Source organism: Olea europaea, unplaced genomic scaffold (genome assembly GCF_002742605.1).
Source record: "Olea europaea var. sylvestris unplaced genomic scaffold, O_europaea_v1 scaffold245, whole genome shotgun sequence".
NCBI classification, from domain to species: domain Eukaryota; kingdom Viridiplantae; phylum Streptophyta; class Magnoliopsida; order Lamiales; family Oleaceae; genus Olea; species Olea europaea.
In genome coordinates this window covers 34,969-50,772 of record NW_019242700.1, presented here as the reverse complement: position 1 = coordinate 50,772, position 15,804 = coordinate 34,969, and the positions used below count along the sequence as shown (strand labels likewise).

At 46.4% G+C, this 15,804-nt stretch overlaps 1 long non-coding RNA gene across 1 annotated transcript; it reads right to left on the bottom strand.

Annotated features, from left to right (window-relative positions):
* Window positions 1–1,285: 1,285 nt before the first annotated feature.
* On the bottom strand, window positions 1,286–3,058 carry LOC111382227. Its single transcript, XR_002700476.1, has 3 exons — window positions 3,019–3,058; window positions 2,122–2,195; window positions 1,286–1,326 (listed from the first exon to the last, which is right to left on the bottom strand). It is a non-coding gene; the product is annotated as an uncharacterized LOC111382227 (long non-coding RNA).
* Window positions 3,059–15,804: the final 12,746 nt, after the last annotated feature.

The window sequence follows — 15,804 nt, the reverse complement described above, 5'->3', positions numbered from 1 at the left end:
CTTTTTGGGTCAACAGATTGGTGCCGTCTGTGGGAAACCATACCATAACCACGAGCAACCTTGTGGTAGAAGCTTACTAAAAAACATTTGGGCAACCCCCCTTGAAAAAGGGTTTGTTCTTGAAAAAGAACAGGAGGAACCCCTATCACTAGAGAAATCTAAGTTTGATAAAAGAAAAATGAGTTCTAACGAAGATACTCCCCCAAGGAGCGTAAGAGAAAGCACGAATGTGCCTCCCCAGCCTGCTGCCCCAGCAGCTCGGACGAGGCTCAACCACCACCAAAGGAGAGGTAGGATGCGTGTGACAACACGACTATCAAGAGAAATGGCTACCATGGCAGTCAACATGAGGGATATAGCCAACCAAAACTTGGCCATGAGGGAGCTCATGGCCTAAATGCAAGGCCAGGGAGGCTTCCCCATTCCTCCATATGTCCCCTACGGGCACTATCAGCAAGAGGACGAGGTCCAGAGTCATAGGGCTGCCTCGCCAGACTATGGCCGAGGTGAAAGCCCGTTCGAGAGGGAAGTGGGAGTCGACATTTCCTCCAACTTTGCATCTGGCCGACCAACCAAGGTCCAAATGAGCCATGATAACTTCCCACCTCCATATGAGCAAGACCCAAGACATAGGAGAGCAGGAAGTGTTTTTGACAGAATCAGCCCTGTCGAATCGAGGCCCAGTCAACAGCAGTCTCAGCAGCCTCGGACGAGGCCACAGCCTCCACCTCCGATGCCCCAGCAGCCGGAGAGAAGGCATGAAAATGCCTTCTGCGCTGTCCCACCTAGAAGTAGGCCGCAGAGGAGGGAGGAAGAGGCTAGGAACCGGCCCGGACCCTCTCACCAACAACCAAGGTACGAGACCGATGACTATGATTCTGATGAGCAGCAGAGGTCCTGTGACTTGGACGATGATGATGAGAACCTGCCATTCTCAAGAGAACTAAGAAATGCCCAGGTCCCGAGCTACTATGTCATGCCAAACTGTCACACCCCCCAAATTAACATTGATATCTATACACAACCTAGATATAGAATTTTACATATATTTTTTTTTCGAGTTTGTTAACTTCTAATCACCTGTGACACGATCATATATTATATCGAAACCCAAAATCATATCGCCATAATCCAACATATATATTCTGAGCTTATAACCATGTCTACAAACCATTTCAAAAGTACAGTATATAGGATTCCAAAATATAACCCTACAGATGGCAGCCTACAAAATAACCCTACAGGTCGTCATCCATGTACATCGAACTCTGGAATCCTGTAGGAGCTCCACAGCTAGCCATGCTCGCTATGTAGTTCCATGTTCACCTACAATGCAAGAACTACATAAGCCAATGCTTAGTAAGCAAAATCATACATGTCCTGAACATGAGTAATAACGACATATGACACCATGCCATTTACTTTAAATATCACGATAAAAAGTATCGTATTTCAATATTCGTCAAAGTCGACTAGAAATCATTTCACTTGAAATCTTTCATTTCATTGGGCCCTTGACCCACCTACTATGCACCGGATAGAGCTCTGCATAATATCAATATCAATAATCAAATGGCCAGTATGAAATCGACACCAACGAGTGGACCATCCTCTTGTGACCACTAAAGGCCCATCCCCTGACTACCCCTATGATCACCCAAGAAGTCTCCCACCCGACAGCGCCAATAATCATAATATCACAAGGGCACAGTCGAGTGGTCCACCCTCCCGTGATCACCAAAGGTCCATCCCCTATCTACCTTTGCAATTCACCCAGGAAGTAACACCCGCAATGCCAAATATATCACATAAGCATGCCTTACATGCCTCGGTGCCTTAGTAGTGGTCAATAAAACATTTATAATAAAACTCACTTTGAAATCATATTTTGCATGCAGGATTTTCAACCATGTTACATGTCGTGCATGCATATGAAAATACTTATAAATGACGTATTTAATGAAAATCGATGTCAATAGGTTACGCAGCCTCATACTCAATGATCGTAACCACCATATGATGTGCTATAAGCCTCTTATCAAAGTTATGTAGATATTTCAACATTACTATGTCACATATACTAGGTTCTTGCATCGTAGTTGCAAATGGATTTTCACTTACCTTTCGCCTTTATGTGTGTAAGCTCCTATGGAGTGTGTATCAATTCCCTTTTTCGCTCAACGTCGAAAAGTCACCTGTATTATCATCTAATATTAAATACAATCCTTCATTTAATAATCTTAACACACACAATCCCAAAATACATCCATTCACGCCAAAACAATTTAGATAAAATTATTATTTCAAGTTACCGATGGCATTACAAACTAATCCCATAAGTCTCGCTATCTCTCGAGTCCAATTATGAACGTCAACGTCATCCAATTGTTTTCGACAACCTAGTATTCCTTAGGATATATTTTCTAGGCCAAGAGTTCATTAGGGGACATCTAAATGTTGAAATCACATTAAATACCCAAATGGACAGAATCTATTTTCTAGGTTTCCATCACCGTCCACTCATTTTTCAAATTCTTTTTCATGTCCTTACCTACATTTAACGGCTCCCAAACTTTTACCACACACCTATAACATATATATGAAGATAATCAGATCATAAATTTGTGACAAATGAAGTTTTTGGAGCTTCAAAAACAGTCCATTTTCCACTACACAAAATCAGGCAGTTTTCCTTTGACTGTTTTCGGTTTCCATTTTATTATTATGATACCAACAGAATTCTAGGCCATTAAAATCATTTCTACACTCCCTACTTACATATAAAAACGTTCATATTGATATATATAAGTTAAACACTAAGTATCATCCCAAAATCAAGGTATAAATCACTCAATCCAGCAATTCCTCAACTCTGTCCAGATTACTTTCTTTCAAATTCTTGCAATTAATTACCCCTATTTAGGAATCATAACATCATTAACAACACTCCAACTTAATCACAAACAAGTTCAGATGTTCAAGAAATCATAAACCCCTTAAGAAATAATAGAAACAAACCTCAAAACTGTGGAGTAACAAAGCTGTTCAGAAATTCCAGCTTCTTGTTTCTATTTCTCTTTGACTGTTTCACCCTCTTTTCACTTGGAATCACTTAGGGACGAGTTAAGGGAGTTAATATATTATCTAGGAGGTAAATGAGTGGTCTTTAAATGGTTGAAGTCGTGCATATTACTTAAGGATTAAGAATATCATGGGCTGCAGCCACCTCAAGCAATCAAGGTGAGTCACTAAGCTGGAGCTGTCATCTTGGCTGCAATACTTGACTTTTCTACCATTATTTTTGTGTCCATTTATGATATTTAAGATATATATTCATCCTATATTAAGTCCTTGGGGATTAGACACGAAATTTATGCCTTAAGGTTGAAGCAATTATATATTAAAGTGAAAAGTCCCCTAGCATGAGCTGTCCAAGTAGGAGGTGGCTTCTTGCAGCCAACTTTGACTTCTCCCTTGCACCACATGGAGCCATATGTGACTTAGAAGAGTTATAAATATCTTGTGTAAAGTTCTAAGGACTTATAGGACGTGTTGGAGGCTTAAGGTTGAAGGAATTAGAGGTTAAAGCGGCAAGTCGTCACATGTTAAGTAGGTGTTGTCTCCTTTGATTAAATTATGATTTTACATCTGTCCTTGCAGGTATAAATCAAGTGTCATTGGTTTATTTTGATGTGCTTACAATATATTTCACTTGCATTAAGATCCCAAAGTATTGTATAGATCTAATTCCTCAACTGTTCATTTAATTTCTTACCCGATTCTCAACCGATTTCAACAATTCGCACCTCTATATTTATAATGTCATATAAGACATATATTATTACGTTGTGATAATGTCACTTCGTCCCTCATGTCCCAAATATGTGAATTACCTATCTAGGGTTTAAGGTGACCTCGATTAGCCGAATGGAAAGCTTGAACCTTCGTTGATACAAATTCTCGGCCTTTCAAATATTACATTACTTACCAAGCCAATCTCCAACATTTAGTTAATCTAACTTTCTATCATAGCTCAATATAAAATTCACCACCTAGATCGAAGAGTCGAAGGTTATCACCATGTAAAGATTTTAAAGCCTTGATGATCAAATGCATCGTTTTAAGAGAAGGAAATTAGGAAATTAATACAAATGACAATGTAATTAGCATGGAATGCATGAATCATATTGGCCAAATGTAGAACGTGAAGTTCGGGGTATTACACAAAGATACCAAAGTATGATGGAAGAGGTGACCCAGAAAAGCACCTCAATGCTTACAAAACTCACATGAGCCTGAGGGGCGCCACCCCAGCCATGAAGTGCAGAGCATTCCATTTAACCCTCGGTGGAGCGGCTGAAATCTGGTATAGTAGGCTACCATCTGGGAGCATCCGAAGCTGGCCCGAGTTCAAAACTACCTTCTTGAAGAGGTTCGCAGTGAGCAAGGAAGGAGAGGCCCCCATCCAGCATCTTCAAGACATGAAACAGGCGCATGGCGAGTTCTTGAAAAGCTTCCTATCCCGCCTCACCGACGAGATGACCTACTGCGTACAAGTCATCGACAGAGAAGCACTATCTGCATTGAGAGGAGGCTTGAACATGAACACCCTATTCTGGAGGGATGTGCAGAATCAAGACCCCACCACCTATGACGCCCTACTAGAGATGATGAGAATGGAGATAATCAATGAAGAATTGATTGAGCATAGGAACAGGGCAAGCAGAGGCCTCCCACCTCCTCAAAGACAGCGAGGTAGGGGTCCAACCTCCCACCTCATGGACTACCAGATGAACCGAGTCGAAAATGAGAACTCCAGCCAAGCTCTGGCCACCACAACTCTAAACGCGGTTCCTACCTTGGCATATGAGGATGTCAACCCAACTGCTGACCTACATCAGATGGAGGCCCAGCAGGGACCCTGTAGAGGTAGAGGCCGAGGCCGAGGTTTTGCACCTAGAAATAGGTCCAATCCGAACCTCCCTGGATATTGTTTGCACCATAGGTCCTACGGGCACAACACCGCGGATTGCAGAGACTATGCACACCGCTCCCGGCAGGAACCCGCTAGAGAAAGACATAACTCGCTCCAGGCGAACAGGCCCCCGCCCAGGCACGACAACCGACATGGGCGTGAGGCGGCCGCTCCTCGTCAAAGGGATGTATCCCCAAGGCGAAGAGAGTAAGACACAGAGAGGCCTAGGGAAGGGCGTAGACACCGAAGAAATAGGCAAGCTCAAGATGAGGCCCCTATCCACGAGATAGATACCATATTTGGAGGCCCTTATGTTGGCGGTGAAACACGAAATGCCAAACGAAATTATGCTAGGGAGGCTAAGCACCCCCCTCTGACGAGTTACACTGTGGATAGTAGCTCTCGAAGAAACCAAGTACCACCCATTGTCTTCACCCAGGAAGACGCCGAAGGAGTTCATTACCCCCACTGCGATGCGCTGGTGGTGAGGGCTGTCATAGCCCGAAATGGGCTCAAACGAATGCTAGTCGACAACGACAGCTCCGTCAACATCCTATTCAGGTCCGCCTTTAACAAGATGATATTGGACCATCAGTTGACGCCCACCACCACTCCATTGTACGAATTTACCGGAGATAGCATCACTCCGAGGGGAAAGATAACACTGGCAGTGGAGATGGGTGAATCTCCTCAAACTACGATGAACTTCATGGAATTCCTCGTAGTTGACAGTCGGTCGGCTTACCACGGAGTCTTGGGCAAACCGGCCCTAAAGGAATTGGGAGCAGTCACCTCCATCCACCAACTATGCATGAAATTCCCAACAAAAAATGGGGTGACAACAATGAGAGGCAACTAGAGAGGTTCGAGAGAGTGCTATCTAAGCTCCATTAAGAAGGTAAAGCCCCGGGACGTCCACGTGATCATGGCTGATGTGGTCATGGCGGATGTCCCAGGTGACACTCCCACTGACCAGGAAGATGTTGATATGATTGACGCAACGCTTAATCAGGAGGTGCTGATCGTTGATGAGATCGACCCCCGCATAATGGAACATGAGCCTCAAGCATCTCCTGTAGAGGAACTTGAGAGCTTCTCAGCCGACCCTCGAGATCCATCCAAGGTGTTGAAAGTAGGCAGAGGCCTATCCAACATTTTGAGGAAAAAGATTAAGGACTTCCTAGGCAAGAACCTTGACGTCTTTGCTTGGAGGCATGAGGACATGGTGGGCATAGACCCGAAGATCAGCTGCCACCACATGAAAATTGATCCTAATGTTGCCCCGCATAGATAAAAAAGAAGAGCCCTCAACCCTAAGAGGTATGAGGCCCTAAAGGAAGAGGTTCAGAAGCTCATCCAAAATGGCTTCATCAGGGAGGCCACCTATTCGAGGTGGGTCTCCAACCCGGTCTTGGTTAAGAAACACAATGGGAAATGGAGGGTATGCATCGACTTTACCAACCTCAATAGAGCTTGCCCGAAAGATAGCTTTCCACTTCCAAGGATTGACCAATTGGTGGACTCCACGGCTGGGCACGAGTTGTTGAGCTTCATGGATGCATACTCCGGCTACAACCAAATCCCCATGCACCCGGCCGATGAAGAGCACACCTCTTTCATCACGGACCGAGGCCTCTATTGCTATAGAATGATGCCCTTCGGGTTGAAAAATGCCGGAGCAACCTACCAAAGACTCGTGAACAAAATGTTTACCGACCTCATTGGCAAGACAATGGAGGTCTACGTGGATGACATGCTGGTGAAGAGCTTAGAAGTAGAGAACTACATAGCGCACCTCAACAACACCTTCCAAATCCTGAGAAGGTACAGGATGAGGCTCAACCCCTTGAAATGTGCCTTTGGGGTAGCTTCTGGCAAGTTCTTCGGGTACATGGTCAACCAGCGAGGAATTGAAGCAAATCTCGAGAAGATTGAGGCTCTGTGCTAGATGAGGTCCCCTCAAAAGCCAAAGGAGGTGCAAAGCTTAACTGGATGAGTGGCAGCACTTAGTCGCTTCGTCTCCAAAGCAACTGACAAGTGCCTCCCATTTTTCAAAGTGCTCAAGGCTGGGAAGAAATTCCAATGGACTGAGGAATGTGAAGAGGCCTTCCAAGGACTGAGAAGGCATTTGGGGCAGGCCCCCCTCCTCTCCAAGCGAAAGCCCGATGACATCTTGCAACTATATCTTGTCGTCTCCAATGATGCCATCAGTTCGGTTTTGATTCGAGAAGAAGGGTCCACCCAACTTCCCGTCTACTATACGAGTAAAGCGCTCCTATCGTCGAAGACCCGATACCCTGATATGGAAAAGCTTGCTTTGGCCTTAATCACGGCCTCTAGGAAATTGAGACCCTACTTCCAAGCTCATACCATCCATGTACTTACAAATTTTCCCCTGAGGCAAGTTCTCCAAAAGCCCGATGCCTCAGGAAGATTGTTGAAATGGGCAGTGGAACTAAGTGAATTTAACCTTATGTTCAAAGCCAGGGCAGCCATCAAAGGGCAAGCCTTAGCTGACTTTGTTGCTGAATCCGCCAACCTACCCGAGGTGGATGAAATCATGGAATTCGTCGAACCCCCCACGTGGAGCCTCTTCGTCGATGGCTCAGCTGGGGATGTCGGCTCAGGTGCCGGGGTTGTCCTCATCAGCCCCGAGGGTCACAAACTCACCTCGGTCGTGAGGTTCGGATTCAAAGCCACCAACAATGTTGCAGAGTATGAAGTACTCCTTGAAGGCCTCAGACTGGCCAAGGAAATGTAAGTAAAGAAGCTACTCGTCAGTAGTGACTCCCAGCTGGTTGTTAGCCAAGTTAATGGTAACTTCTCAGCCAAAGATAAAATGATGGCCTCCTATCTGAAAATGGTGATGAACCTCATCCCATCCTTTGAAAAGTTCGAGTTAACCCAGATTCCCCACATAAAAAATGCTCATGCGGATACCCTCTCGAAGCTGGCTAGTAGCAAAGACTCAGAGCTACTCACTGTAGTGCCTATCGAGCACCTCCTCCTGCCTTCTACCGAGGTCCCTAATGTCATGTGGGTCGGTAGAACTCCCACCTGGATGTAACCAATCATAGCATATCTGAAAGACCAGGTGCTGCCCACCAACAAGAATGAGGCTTATAAGCTGAGAAGGAGGTCAGCCCACTTCCTCTTCATTGATGACATTCTCTACAAGAGAAGCTTCTCCTCTCCACTCTTACAATTCGTCGGAGGAGAAGAGGCTACCTACATACTAAGAGAAGTCCACGAGGGAATGTGCGGCAACCACTCTAGAGGCCTATCTCTGGCACAAAAAATACTGAGGCAAGGGTACTACTGGCCTACCCTGAAACGGGATGCCCTCGAATTCGCGCGAAAATGTGATAAATGCCAATGATTCTCTCCCATACAAAGACGACCATCACAGGATTTGACTGCAGTCTCCAGCCCCTAGCCTTTCTCAAAATGGGGTGTGGATCTCATAGGCGCTCTACCTAAGGGTAGAGGAGGTGCAAGTTTTGCAATAGTGGCCATTGATTACTTCACAAAGTGGGTCGAAGCTGAACCACTGGCAAAAATCACAGAAGCAAACACCTCCAAGTTCCTATGGAAGAATATTATTTGTCGGTTCGGAATTCCCTACTCGATCGTCTCAGACAATGGCAGAAAATTCGATAATAAGAAGGTAAGAGAACTGTGTGAAGAGCTCGGCATAAAGAAGCACTTCTCTACACCTCACCACTCACAAGCTAATGGCCAAGTTGAAGCCGTAAACAAGATAATCAAGCACGTCCTGAAAAGGAAGCTTGATGTATCCAAGGGAGCTTGGGTTGATGAACTGCCCCAAGCACTTTGGGCAATCCGAACCACCACCAGGACCCCAACTGGGGAGACCCCTTTTCTCATGGTATATGGGACTAAGGCGATGAGCCCCGTGGAGGTCGGACTTCCATCTCCACGATGTCTGCACTTTAGCGAAGTGACCAAGGACGAGCTCCGGAGGCTCGACCTCGATTTCATTGAGGAGAGAAGGGATGACTCCCAGTTAAAGCTAGGCACCTATCAAAGAAAGATGACAAGGTACTTCAACTCCAAACTCAAGAAGAAGTCTTTCCAAATCAATGATCTTGTGCTCAGGAGGGTCTTCTTATCTACAAAAGAACCTGGCTCCGGTTCCCTAGGCCCAAATTGGGAAGGTCCATACAAAATCAGAGAAGAAATCCAACCTGGAACCTACTGGATTGAAGACATGGATGGTAAGGCACAACCCCGTCCATGGAATATTGAACACCTCGGAATCTATTATCAATGAATTGTACCACGCTGGATGACTTTTCCCAGCCTTTGTAATGTTTCTATAGCTCAATAAAATGCATTGATTAAATCCACGTGTCGTACTGCATTGTTACCTCGGAGGAAAGGCTCGGGACCCACCTCTGGGCCACCTCGCTTGAACTCCAAGGCTCTAGCACATGCCTCCCTTTGGCCTTGCTGAACGCTAAGGGGAGAAGCCCCAACATGGCTGCACCATCCACCATGTCTAGGATGCGTCGTCACCTCGGAGGAGAGGCTCGGGACCCACCTCTGGGCCACCTCGCTTGAACTCCCAGGCGCTAGCACATGCCTCCCTTTGGCCTTGCTGAACGCCAAGGGGAGAAGCCCCAACATGGCTACACCATCCACCATGTCTGGGATGCGTCGTCACCTCGGAGGAGAGGCTCGAGACCCATCTCTGGGCCACCTCGCTTGAACTCCGAGGCGATAGCACATACCTCCGTTTGGCCTTGCTGAATGTCGAGGGGAGAAGCCACAATCACTACAGTCCGAGGCTCACACAGTTCATCTCCTTAAGTTATGTTAATGTGCTTAAGTTCGAGGTTCACATAGTTCATCTCCTTAAGTCATGTTAATGTGCTTAAGTCCGAGGTTCACACTGTTCATCTCCTTAAGTCATGTTAATTTGCTTAAGTCCGAGGTTCACACTGTTCATCTCCTTAAGTCATGTTAATTTGCTTAAGTCCGAGGTTCGCACAGTTCAGTCACTCAAGTTATGATTCGTTTATTTCAGTCCGAGGTACCAAGTTAAAGTTATTTAGTTCATGTTCTTATCAAGTTCCAGTTCATTTGTTTAACGAGGTATAAAAACTTGGACAAAGAACAACAATGAAAGAAGAAAGACATTATATTGATATTTCAAAAAAGGTTACAAAGGAGGGCCTCTGGCCATTACATCCAAAATACTAAAAAGTAAAACATAGTCTATGCCTGGCTAGATGACGGAGGCGCCTCAGCACTTGGGGCTTCGGCAACTTGGGCATCAGTAGTTGTTTCCTCTGCCTCAGCACTTGGGGCTTCAGCATTAACTTCTTCATCACCCTAGACCTCCTCAGCTGGGGTCTGAGGTAGCTCATCCACAAATTCGGACCTAAGTTGAGCCAAGTCCAAATCGGGATACAGCTCCTCTGCCCGCTCCAGCACTTCGGCATAGGCGAAGTTCCTCCAGTACGAGCTGAAGCTCTTATACTCCTCTGTAGTGTGGAAATTGGCGATGTATTCCTTCACCGCCTCCTCCCTTGCAGTTTGGGCCTCTTCTCTTGCAACAGAGGCGTCGTTCATGTACCACTTCGCTTGGCCTTCGAGAAACTAATAAGCATCTTGAGCACCGGCTAAGGAGAGGTTCGCCTCCTCAAGGGCCTCAGCAGTCACCTTTTGGTGCTCATTGGAGACCTCCATCTTCTTTGTCAAGGAGGCCACCTCGCACTGTGACTCATACACTTCTTTCTTTAAGGCCTCAATCTGGCCAGAGCAGACTCTAGCTTCGCCTCCTCTTCAACTCTCTGGGCCTTGGCTTCTTCGGCCTCGGCCTTAGCAGCTTTTACCACCTCTGCGAGGGAGGCAGCCTTTCCCTCCGAAGCCTGGGTCCTTGTCTGAAATTCGCTCAAGGCCTCCCTGCATTCGAGCACGAGGCCAAAGGTTCGGACGCTTTGGCTCGCCATTGCCCTTGTCAAGTCAGTGGCATCGCAAGAGGAGGCATGCAGCTGCCACCTCTCCGTCCAGAACTTGTAAAAGCTCTCGGTGGCACTTCTGATTTCTTCAGGGAGAGCCTCCACCAAGGCTGGGGCCAGTGCCTCCTCCCTCCCAGCTAGAAAGCTCGGAGACTTCCCCTTCTCCCGCACCGGCTTCTTCTTTGCTGCCTCCTCCTCGGCAGCTTCTGCAGCTCACCTTGCGGCCTCTGCTCTAGCCTCTTTAGCCTCTACCTCTCTAACCATCTCCATTTTAATGGCTTTGGAGGCTGCAGCAAAAAGCTTCGCTCACCAGTCTGTTCGACCCTATGGGACACTGAGGTCCCAAACTTTCCAGCTGAGCTGGAGATGTGCACCAGCTTCCTCTTCTTAGTCTCCTCAGGGACTTTCTCCTTGCCCCAAGGCTCCTTCGGCTTCTCTGGCCTCTGAGGAGTTGCCTCCTCTGAAGCCATTGGAGTACAGTCTTTGGACGGGCGCTCAACCCTGCCTCGGACTTCCTTTGCCCCTCTGGACCTAGGCTTCAGGGGCCTCGCCTTCACAGTAGACGTGGCCTTCAAGATAGAGGCCATGTCTGGAGCTGGGTACTCCCTCTTCTTGAATTTATCTGCAAAATAGGTCAGATCAGCATCAGTATAAAAACAAGGGATAGGAAAATTTAAGTGTTAGGGCTTCGTACCTCTGGATGCCATCAGTTCGAAGTCCAGAAAGTATCTACTCCTATCAATCAAGTGATCAAAGTGGCGAAGCTTTAGAGGCCTCTTGTAAATGTCCTCTATCACCTCGAATTCCTCCTTGCTGAGCTCGAACCTCGTACTACTATCTGCAAAGGAACCCCCAACAGTTAGATGAATTCATATTCTGACTTCAAAAGACAAGCAGAGGTTGGGAGACTCACGAGCTTCGTAGTACTAGGTCGGCACCGTGCATGACAGGGCTTTGTCCCCCTCCACTGCCTGCCATTTACCTCGCACCCAGAATCAGGACTCCTTCCACCCCTTGATAGAGGAAGGAAGTCCCACCACAAAGGGTGCGTGAGCCCCCCAAGGCGTGAGGTAGTACCACCCCCTTGACTCCTTCCCAATTACCCGGGGCTGGAACAGGGTCATGAACACATGAAGAGGCATGTCCTCCCCAAGTGACACTTCCTTCCACAGGAAGTACGAGCCGACCAGCTAGCTCTACCCATTCGGCAGAACCTGGGTCGGCGACAGCATGAATTTCCTAAGCATCGCCCTAAAGAAGGGGTGCAGAGGAAGACGCATACCTGCCTTGAACAGGTATTCACTCACGGCCATGCAGCAGGGCCTCGGATAGCAGGCCCGCTCGTTCGGCTCGGGGACTAACATTTCTATGTAGTGGGGTACACTGTACCTCTCCCTAAGTTTCCCCAACCTCTTCCCCGTCATATTCGAGGGCACCCTAGAAGCCCCCCACTCTTGGGTAAAATCTACAGGCTCCTCGGCCATGGCATACCTATCCACCTCGGACATCCCCCCGTGACCGACCCCATAGTCTAAAGACGCCACTGTAACAAGCTCCCTACCCGAAGTGGACTCCATTTTCTCAGTAAAAAGACAGTAACAAGGGTTTTTGTACAAACAATACCTAAGGGAATTCGACACAAACGGAGACTGGCCGAAATTTAATATTACAGTCAACCTCGACACCGGAAAATTTGGAGATTTGAGGGAGTTTCAGAGTGCAAAGTGTTCAAAAATCCTAAAAATTGGGATTTTCTTGCCTTTTATAAAGGTCCAAGACGAACCCCAGCCGTCAGATCAAATCTCAGTCAATCCGAGCCCTCCATTTCAGATCCAATCTGAGGCGTTGAATTCAAATGGTTTTTAAATCCTACGCTTCAGATTTATGCGTGCCTCCCACGCGCCTCTCCAACGCGTCTGCTTCTAGAAGCGCCAGCTGCCCTCATAATTGCATTTTTAATTCGACGGTAGCAGCCCCTTGGAAGTCACAACGATTTAGCCACTTTTCCTCGAAAACAAGTACAAAACATCAAATCATTAACACAGCAGCCAAGGCACAATCATTACCATTGGACCTCGGCAAGCCTCGCAGGTTCGGTTCCTCAACCACCTCGGCTTCCTCTTCGCCATTCAGCATCAAGCCTCGCAGGTTCGGTTCCTCAACCAACTCGACTTCTCTCTTCTCCCTTCAGCATCAAGCCTCAAAGGTTCGGTTCCTCAACCACCTCGGCTTCCTCTTCGCCATTCAGCATCAAGCCTCACAGGTTTGGTTCCTCAACCACCTCAGCTTCTCTCTTCACCATTCAGCATCAAGCCTAGCAGGTCCGGTTTCTCAACCACCTCGGCTCATCTTCAGAGTTCAAACACCTCGCCTACTTCATCACTCACCCGCAGCAACACTTCTCAAACTCCAACCATGATATAAATATCTATACTTGGACTTGGGGGACTATTATTTGGGGTTCAAAAATTCTTTCAACTTTTACTCCATTAAAGTCCACGCATTACATTTACTTGGACTTGGGGGACTATTGTTGTGTGTTGTCACACCTGTCCTACCCACCTAGGCCAATGGGCCACTCATCCTGATCCACGTGGCATTCCTGCCGAGGTGGGTTATAACCGAAGTACTTCAGGCGAGGTCCATCCGTCGAGGCTCCTCGATCCGATGTACGCGAGTCTGTCGAAGTCCAACTACCGAGGCCCATGACCCGAAGCATGGAACCTGTTGAATGTAGCTGAGGTCCTCAAGTGGAAGTATTTGTCAAATGGTCAAAGCCCCGAAGCTGATGCACGAGCCTCTTAACCACAGGGAGCTTCCTCCACAGTCACTTCTCCCAAGAGATCGCCTGCTCAGAGATCTTATTCGAATGATTGATGGAACATTTGTCACAAGCATAAAGGTCAAGTCTTGTCACTAGTATGGAGGACCTGCGCAAGCAATAAATGTGCCGTAAGCTAGCAAGTCAAGCCCCATACCTAAAAAAAGACGTTTGAACTAAAGAGATGAGACTTCATCCAAGGGCTCCCATTTCATATGTATCACTATAAATACTTCCATTGTGTAATGTCAAAGGCTAATGCAAGAATCAATACTAAAGACTACATTTACTCAACTCTCTCTCATTTTACTTGCAATACACAAATCAAGTTTATACACTTTTACATATACATTTACGAGCACCAATTGGTAATTATTGTACAATCGGATTACGAACAACCCGTCGGATACCGAACGTCACCGTCCCACGTCGTTGGGCTACTCCCACGCCCTTTTAAACGACTTGATTTAGACCGTCCACGTGTCTTAGCGTGTTGGAAATTTTCCCACGCAAGCGCGGGTGGGACCGACATCTGTTGGCGCACTTTTTGGGGTCAAGAGACACCGTGTGCAAAAGTTGTGCTCAATTCTTCGAACACCGATAATCCAAATATGCAAGTGCTCGTTCTTAAAAAATAAAGGCCCGAAATCCCTCATACGTCATGGCAATGCTGTGAGTTCAATCCAAAGCGGTCGTTACATTTTCAAAAAGTACTTATGGGCCCAGAACGGACACCATGTGCAACAGTTGTGCTCAATTCTTCAAATGCCAACAATCCAACTATGCAAGTGCTCGTTCTTCGTAAAAAACCGGTCAAAATCCCTCTTACGTCATGATGATGCCGTAAGTTCAATCCAAAAAGGTCGCTACATTTTCGAAAAGTACTTATAGGCCCAAAACAGACACCATGTGCAAAAGTTTCGCTCAATTCTTCGAACGCCGACAATCTAAAGATACAATTGCTCGTTCCTCAAAAAAAATGGTCAAAATCCCTCTTACTTCATGACAATGTCGTGAGTTTAATCCAAAATGGTCTCTACATTTTCGAAAAGTACTTATGGGCCCAAAACGGACACCGTGTGCAAAAGTTACGCTCAATTCTTCGAACACCGACAATCCAAATGTGTAAGTACTCGTTCTTTGAAAAACAAACACGAGAAATCCCTCATACATCTCAGGAAAGTGGTGAGTTCAATCCAAAACGGTCGCTACATTTTCGAAAAGTACTTATGGGCCCAAAACGGACAACGTGTGCCAAAGTTACACTTATTCGAACGTCGACAATCCAAATATGCAAGTGCTCGTTCTTCTAAAAACAAAGGCCCAAAATCCCTCATACGTCATGGTAAAGCTGTGAGATCAATCCAAAATGGTCGCTACATTTTCCAATAGTACTTATGGGCCCAGAATGGACACCGTGTACAAAAGTTGTGCTCAACTCTTCGAACGCCGACAATCCAACTATGCAAGTGCTCGTTCTTCGAAAAACAAACGGCTGAAATCCCTCTTACGTCATGATGATGCCTTGAGTTCAATACAAAATGGTCGCTACATTTTCGAAAAGTACTTATGGGCCCAAAATGGAAACCGTGTGCAAAAGTTACGCTCAATTTTTCGAACGTCGACAATCTAAATTTGCAAGTGCTCGTTCTTCGAAAAAAAACCCGAAATCCCTCATACGTCAAGGCAAAGCGGAGAGTTCAATCCAAAATGGTCGCTACATTTTTGAAAATTACTTATGGGCTCAAAATGGAAACCGTGTGCAAAAGTTAAGCTCAATTCTTTGGACGCCGACAATCCAAATATGCAAGTGCTCGTTCTTCAAAAAATAAAGGCCCAAAATCCCTCATACGTCACGGCAATGCGGTGAGTTCAATCCAAAGCGGTCGCTACATTTTCAAAAGTACTTATGGGCCCAAAACGGACACCGTGTGCAAAAGTTGTGCTCAATTCTTCGAACGCTGACAATCTAACTATGCAAGTGCTCGTTCTTCGAAAAACAAACGGTCAAACTCCCTCTT